Source organism: Haliotis rubra, unplaced genomic scaffold, assembly GCF_003918875.1.
Source record: "Haliotis rubra isolate DU_JTF1 unplaced genomic scaffold, ASM391887v1 Scf825, whole genome shotgun sequence".
Lineage (NCBI taxonomy): Eukaryota > Metazoa > Mollusca > Gastropoda > Lepetellida > Haliotidae > Haliotis > Haliotis rubra.
In genome coordinates, this window is record NW_025767552.1 from 34,965 (window position 1) to 42,499 (window position 7,535).

The window sequence follows — 7,535 nt, forward strand, 5'->3', positions numbered from 1 at the left end:
GTCACTATTACTTCGAGTAGTATATAGAATGGGGATTCTGTGACAGGCCAACTAAGAGCGTCTTTATATACCAATTCCGCTTCCAGCCCTAAGTATAAATTAATGATTTCAAGCAGAGACACCATTCGATGCACATCCCAAACCCCTATAGGAGCCTTAAAACCTGGAGGGTACCATGAGTTTCGGCAACCCCGGGCGGGAACGAGGATGAATCAACTAACATTGATGACTCAGACAGCCCGCAATAAGTCCCCACAGACTACAAGCCGCAGATGCTAAGCAGTCACCAGTTCCCCCGGTCATAGAATGGGGATTCTGTGACAGGCCGACTAAGAGCGTCATTATATGCCAATTCCGCTTCGAGCAGAGACACCATTCGATGCACAGCCCATGCACCTCCACGTTTTCAAGCAGAGACACCATTCGGTGTACACCTCTACGATTTTCGAGCAGAGACATCGTTCCATGTACACCACATCACCGCAGTTTGCTACACACGAGCCTCCCAAAGCATTCGTAGAAGTCCTGGACGGGGAGCACAGTTGGCTCTGCAGCGGGCAATATGCTGCCGGCAGACGCCTCGCTAGTGGCTGCGTCTGTGCGGGGGCTCGGCGCTTTCTCTCCAGGGGCTGTATTCCATATTTTACGCAGTCGATTGGAACCGATGCCGAATCGTTGTCTCGTTTCTTGTGCTGGGGCTTTTCCACGCATCTTGCGAATCTCCTCCACTTGGTCTTGCGATAGTTGTCTTTTTGGAGGCATTTGGTTGCGCAATATATCTACATTCACAAAATATTGTCTATATGGAAAACTAGGGCACACTAGACAAACTGGGTACACTAGACATAATCTAGAGGGTTGCCAAACATTGCTAGGAGTTTCCTTGGGAGGATTGGGATTCCTTGGAGGATTGGGATTACTGGGAGAGGATTGGGATTCCTGGGAGAGGATTTGGATTCCCATATAGGCATATAGGAAGTATGGGTATATATATGCCTAGGAAAAACAACCATGCCACCAAAAAGAGATTTACCTTCGGATAAGATCCAAGAAATACGCTCCCTTCGAGGGGTGCTCCCAGCAAATGAGGTTAAAAAGCGCTTCGGTATTGGGTCCACAAGACTCTATGACATATGGAGAGATCTGACCCAGGAAACCATCGAAGAACCAGAAGTATCGTTGCCAGTCGATGACCTACAAGTATCGTTGCCGGTCGACGAACCACAAAAGGTGACTCGGGATAGTTCGAAAGTAACAATACCTGGTAGTAGGTTACCAACCATCCAGGACTTCTACGATCGCCTGGGGAGTCTCGAGGCTCGTGTGGAGCAAACCGCGAATACATCGTCGAATTTGTTGGTTGACATCCTGTCGAGGTTGGACAAGGATGATGACAATGACGAAGTCCTGGAGGAAATAGAAGAGGAACAAGAAGACACCCGTCTGTGTATCCAGAAGGTGCGGGAGATGGTAGAATCAGCCCAAAGGTTAACCTATGTTTCGATAGCTGCCGTATTACTCTGGAAGGTCATCCACAAGACCTGGGAGCATAGCAAGCCAGTTTCCCCAGCAACACCCAAGCTCCAAACCCCAGACCCCTTTCACATGTAGTAACATTCATTTAGACATTTGACTCCGCATAAGGTATACACCATGTGGCCCGTGGGAACCCATTATTGCAAATGGGTATTGCTCGGCAAGCCAACAGCCTGCGGTAAACGCTGTATGACTGAATATTGCCACTCGCATGCCTACTGTGTGAGAAAGGGTCATGTCAATTCACGTATGCAAAGTATGCGGCATAGGGGTCAAAGGACATTATGGGCTGTGCAAAGACCATGGGAGGGACGTAGTTCGAAACCAACTTATTTACGATAAGAAGAAAGACTACCTCAACGAATGTAACCGGCTGCTCAGGACGAAAGTTTAAGGGGCGATTCATATTTTTTGAAGGCTGACGGGATTATCTGCACATTGAAAACGCCCTATTAGACATGTGGCTCCGCATATGGTATACACCATGACTACTGTCGTTGAACTCAAAGCTCTCGCCAAAAGTCGTGGACTGGATGGGTTATTCCCGCCTGAGGAAACCCCAACTGCTCACCTTGCTCAAGCCCCCTACCGTGCGAGACCTTAAACTCCGAGCTAAAGAACGGGGATTGAACGGTTATTCCCGCATGAAAGATGCAAAGACCATGGGAGGGATGAAACCAACTTATTTCACGATAAATGTAACGGCTAGTTTACGATTCATATTTTTTGAAGGCTGACGGGATTATCTGCACATTGAAAACGCCCTATTAGACATGTGGCTCCGCATATGGTATACACCATGACTACTGTCGTTGAACTCAAAGCTCTCGCCAAAAGTCGTGGACTGACGGGTTATTCCCGCCTGAGGAAACCCCAACTGCTCACCTTGCTCGATATGAAATATACCAAGCCCCCTACCGTGCGAGACCTTAAACTCCGAGCTAAAGAACGGGGATTGAACGGTTATTCCCGCATGAGAAGAGCTGAGCTTATCACCTTGCTGGAAGACACCAGGCCAGTTGAGTTGAGATTTGTGCCGACGGGAGCCCGCCGTAGGTAAGTATCTCCGGGGTTGGATAATGACGGTTGATTCCAATATCGATACCGGTACAGTCAAACCCCCCATCGCTAGTAAACACCCTGCGAAGAACTAGGCGACTTGAAAAGCATCAAGTACCAACTAACGATGAAAATGGAGCTCCAAAAGCAGAATACGGACGGCAGTACTGAGTACGTTGCACCTTATTTCAGAGGCAAGCAGGAAGTCCTAACCCAACCAGAATTGATTGAATCCTCCATCGACGCTTTTCGTTGCAGAAAATACAAGAGTCGTTGGAGAGATATACCCATATGGGCTCTGGATGGGTGGTAGACAAAATCAACACCGTTTATCTCGACATAGCGAACTACATGCCGCTCAAAGGTGGGTCGCACATACCGGTGCCCAAGCATTTCAAGGCCAAAAAGGCCCTCGTTAACCCCAAAACCCAAGGCGAAGATGTTAACGATTACTGTGCGGTGGTGGCGGTCATAGCTGCTACGCATGAACTAACGGGTAATCCGGGCAGGCGTTCCAGCTATCCATCGATCGAAGAATCCGGGTTCGACTTCACGGGTGTAGAACGCTAAACACCCATCTCCTACTGGGCGCAATTCGAAAAGCAAAACAAGGTGGCCGTCAACGTGTTCGGCCACGAAGGCGACAAAACCATCGTGTATAGGATAAGCCCTGTGGGTGATAAAACCGTGCGTAGAACCAATATATTCCTCATCGAAAAAGACGGCCAGTATCACTACACGGCAATAAAAAATATGAGCCGGCTGTTGCACGATCAATCAATGCACAGAGAAAAGAAACACTTCTGCGAACGATGTCTGTACGGTTTTACGCGAGCCGACCTGCTGCAAGCGCACCAGGGGGATTGCCTAGGTGTAGGAGAGACGGCCATCCGAATCGACATGCCTAAGGAGGGCGACAACATCTTGAAATTCACCAACCACAAACATCAGATGCCTGTGCCTTACATGATCTACGCAGACTTCGAAGCCCTCATCAAACGGGTCGACCACGACGTGCCCAACACTGAGCAAAGTTTTACGTGCAAGACCCAAGAACACCAAGCCTGCGGGTTCGGGTACGTGGTCGTCCGATGCGATGGACAGACGAACCCCCCAGTCATCTACCGAGGTCCTAGCGCAGCTGAACGATTCCTGATGTGTTTGCAACAGGAAGAGAAAATCATCAGGAAAAGGCAGTACGCCGCTGCCCCCATGCGCATGACGCCGAAGGACCAAGTCGCCCACAAGTGTGCTGAGAATTGCCACATATGCCAGGGGTCGCTGAATGGGGATGTCGTAAGAGATCACTGCCACATCACCGGCCGGTACCGAGGTGCCGCCCATAACGCGTGCAACCTCCAGCTTAGAATCAACCCTAAAACAATCAACATCCCCGTGGTCTTCCACAATCTGAGAGGGTAAGATGCCCACCTGATCATGTAGGCCATCTCGAAGGTCGACGGTGATATCAAGTGCATCCACAACAACATGGAAAAATACATCTCGTTCTCGCTCAACGGTCTATGATTCATTGACAGCGCTCAGTTCCTCCTGTCATCGCTCGATAGTTTGGTCAAAGCCAATGACACCTTCCCCATCACCGATCGATACACCAATGCTGAGACTCGGCCCCTGCTGATGAGGAAGGGTGTGTACCCGTACGAGTACATGGATGATTGGTCTAAGTTCGACGAGACCCGATTACCTCCTATCAGCCAATTTTACAGCAACCTGACCGAATCCCATATCTCCCAGGACGATTACGACCATGCGCAGAATGTCTGGGAGAAACTGGGATGTAAGAATCTGGTCGACTACCACGATCTGTACTTGAGAACGGACGTGCTCCTGCTAGCCGATGTGTTTGAGACGTTTAGGAGGACGTGTTTGAAACAGTATCAACTCGACCCCTGCATGGTACTACACCAGCCCCGGTCTGTCGTGGGATGCGCTGCTGAAGAAAACCGGAGTTAAGCTGGAATTGCTCACGGATTACGACATGCACCTGTTCATCGAGAAAGGATTGCGAGGTGGGATCTCCATGGCCGCCAAACGGTACGCAAGAGCCAACAATAAGTACGTGGAAGGCTACGACTCTAGCAAGCCCAGCAATCATCTCCTCTACCTCGACGCCAACAACCTGTCTCTGCCTACGGGTGGGTTTGAGTGGTTGGACGATGAGATCGATATCACGAACATCGCGCCGGATTCTGGGAAGGGTTACATCCTCGAAGTGGATCTGGAGTATCCCGAGGCATTGCACGCTGCTCACAACAGCTACCCGCTGGCCCCTGAACGATTGATGGTCTGCCGAGACTGGATGTCCGACTATCAGCGGGACTTGTTGGGTGAGAACATCCTGGCTCGGGTGGAAAAACTCGTCCCGAACTTGATGAACAAGACCAAGTACGTCGTGCACTATCGCAACCTGCAGCTGTACCTATCGTTGGGTATGAAACTGACCAAAATTCATAGGGTGCTGAAGTTTGACCAAAGTCCTTGGATGGAGCCCTACATCAGAATGAACACGGACCTGCGAAAGGTAGCCACCAGTGACTTCGAGAAGAACTTGTATAAGCTCATGAACAACTCGGTGTTTGGTAAGACGATGGAGAACCTAAGAAAACGGGTGACGGTCAAACTCGTGCGATCACACCAGGAGGAAAAACTCAGGAAACTGATCGCTAGCCCGGCCTTCAACAGAAGCAAGCTATTCCATAACGACTTGGCGGCGCTGCACATGAACAAAAGTCACATCAAGCTCAACCGACCCGTCTACGTGGGGATGAGCATTCTCGACCTGTCCAAACATCTCATGTATGATTTCTACTACAACCAGCTCAAGAAGCAATACGGTGATCGATGTGAGCTGCTGTACACGGACACGGATTCCTTGTTGCTAGATATACACACCGAGGACGTGTACGAGGAAATGGCAAAACACATACACCTGTACGACACCAGTGATTACCCCAAGAACCATGCCCTACACAACACGATCAACAAAAAGGTCCTCGGTAAGATGAAGGACGAATGTGCGGGCACACCCATCGCCGAATACGTCGGCTTGAGGCCTAAGATGTACTCCATCTTGAAAGCTGACAAGGGTGAGATCCGAAAGGCAAAAGGGGTCAAGAAATACGTGGTGAAACAACACATCAAGCACGTCCTCTTCACTCAAGCTCTGTTCAAGAATAAGACGTTCAAACACCGGATGAATGCGTTCAGAAGCGACAAACACAACATCTACGGCATCACCCTCAACAAGACGTCGCTGTCGCCCATGGACACCAAACGGTGGATCGCCGCCGACGGCGTCACGACTTACGCGTACGGGCACACGCTCATAAACCACTGAGTGGTGGATTTGGTTGGTCTGGGCTGTGCATCGAATGGTGTCTCTGTTCGAAATCGTTAATTTATACTTGGGGCTGGAAGCGGAATTGATATATAATGACGCTCTTAATCGGCCTGTCACAGAATCCCCATTCTATGACCGGGGAAACTGGTGACTGCTTAGCATCTGCAGCTTGTAGTCTGTGGGGACTTATTGCAGGCTGTCTGAGTCATCAATGTTAGTTGATTCATCCTCGTTCCCGCCCGGGGTTGCCGAAACTCATGGTACCCTACAGGTTTTACGGCTCCTATAGGGGTCTGGTATGTGCATCGAATGGTGTCTCTGCTTGAAATCATTAATTTATACTTAGGGCTGGAAGCGGAATTGGTATATAAAGACGCTCTTAGTTGGCCTGTCACAGAATCCCCATTCTATATACTACTCTTCGATACAACTGTGTTTGTCTAGAGCAACGGACCATCATGCAAACGTCATACACTTACGAATATCCAGTATTTTTCAAAGAAATGAGTCACGTTCCTGAATCAAGGAACTAGTGCTGAAAGCCGAGTGTAAAGTCGCTATTCCTGATAGGTGTCCCCGTCCGCAACGTGTCAGTCCATTAACCCTCTTATGCCGAGCTGAAGGCAGGATAATAACAAATACCATCTTTATGACGGGAACAAACCACCGACTTCCCGCTCTCCGGAGAGACGCTTTATCCACTGTTAATATTAGAATAATTGGACACCAATGCTGAGAAGATGAGTTGTGTGTAAATCCATTTGGATTAAATACAAAATCATCTACGGTACGAGTGTCGGTTTTATGCAAATGTTTCAAATCATCCCATCATCCCATCATTCCTCTTGCTCTTCCCCCTCACTTTACTCATAGAGAAGGGATTCCTGGCTCATTGCGCTGCTGTCATGGGCTTCATCGCAACGGCGTTCAACCAGTAGCCTGTGGGCTATGTGACAAGGGCAAGCGGCCCCTGTGAGACCCCCAAAACTTTCAGCTGCCTCTTTCTGCCTCACAACATGCCCGTTCAATCTGTGGATTGTCTTTTAGTTGTCTTCTGGAGTGGACTGTCTGGACGTGCAACCTTTGACCAAGGTTTTTATAACAATATAAAATTATTTCTTTCTTTTTGTGCTGTGTGTTCTTTGACTCGAACCTATGAAGATCCGGGTTAGAATTGATCTTCAGCAACTCATCCTTGTCGTAAGTGGCGACTAACAGGAACGGGTGGTCAGGCTTGCTCAGTTGGTTGAAACGTGTCATCGTATCTCAATTGCGTAGATAGATACTCATGCTGTTACACATTGTCTGGTCCAGACTGGATTATTTACATACCGCCGCCATATAGCTGGAATATTGCTGAGTGTGGAGTGAAATTAAACTCACTCACACACTCGAGTACTAAGTGTAGTTAACACGCATGACTATCCCCTTTCTATGAGACATAATTATTACGTCACAATGTGATAATTCATCAGGTGTTACCTCAAGAGCATATATGGGAATGAACTGTGTATTTTATTGTGATGGCAAAGTTACACATAACTATCACAACCTGATCCTCCAAGTCGACCATGCCATG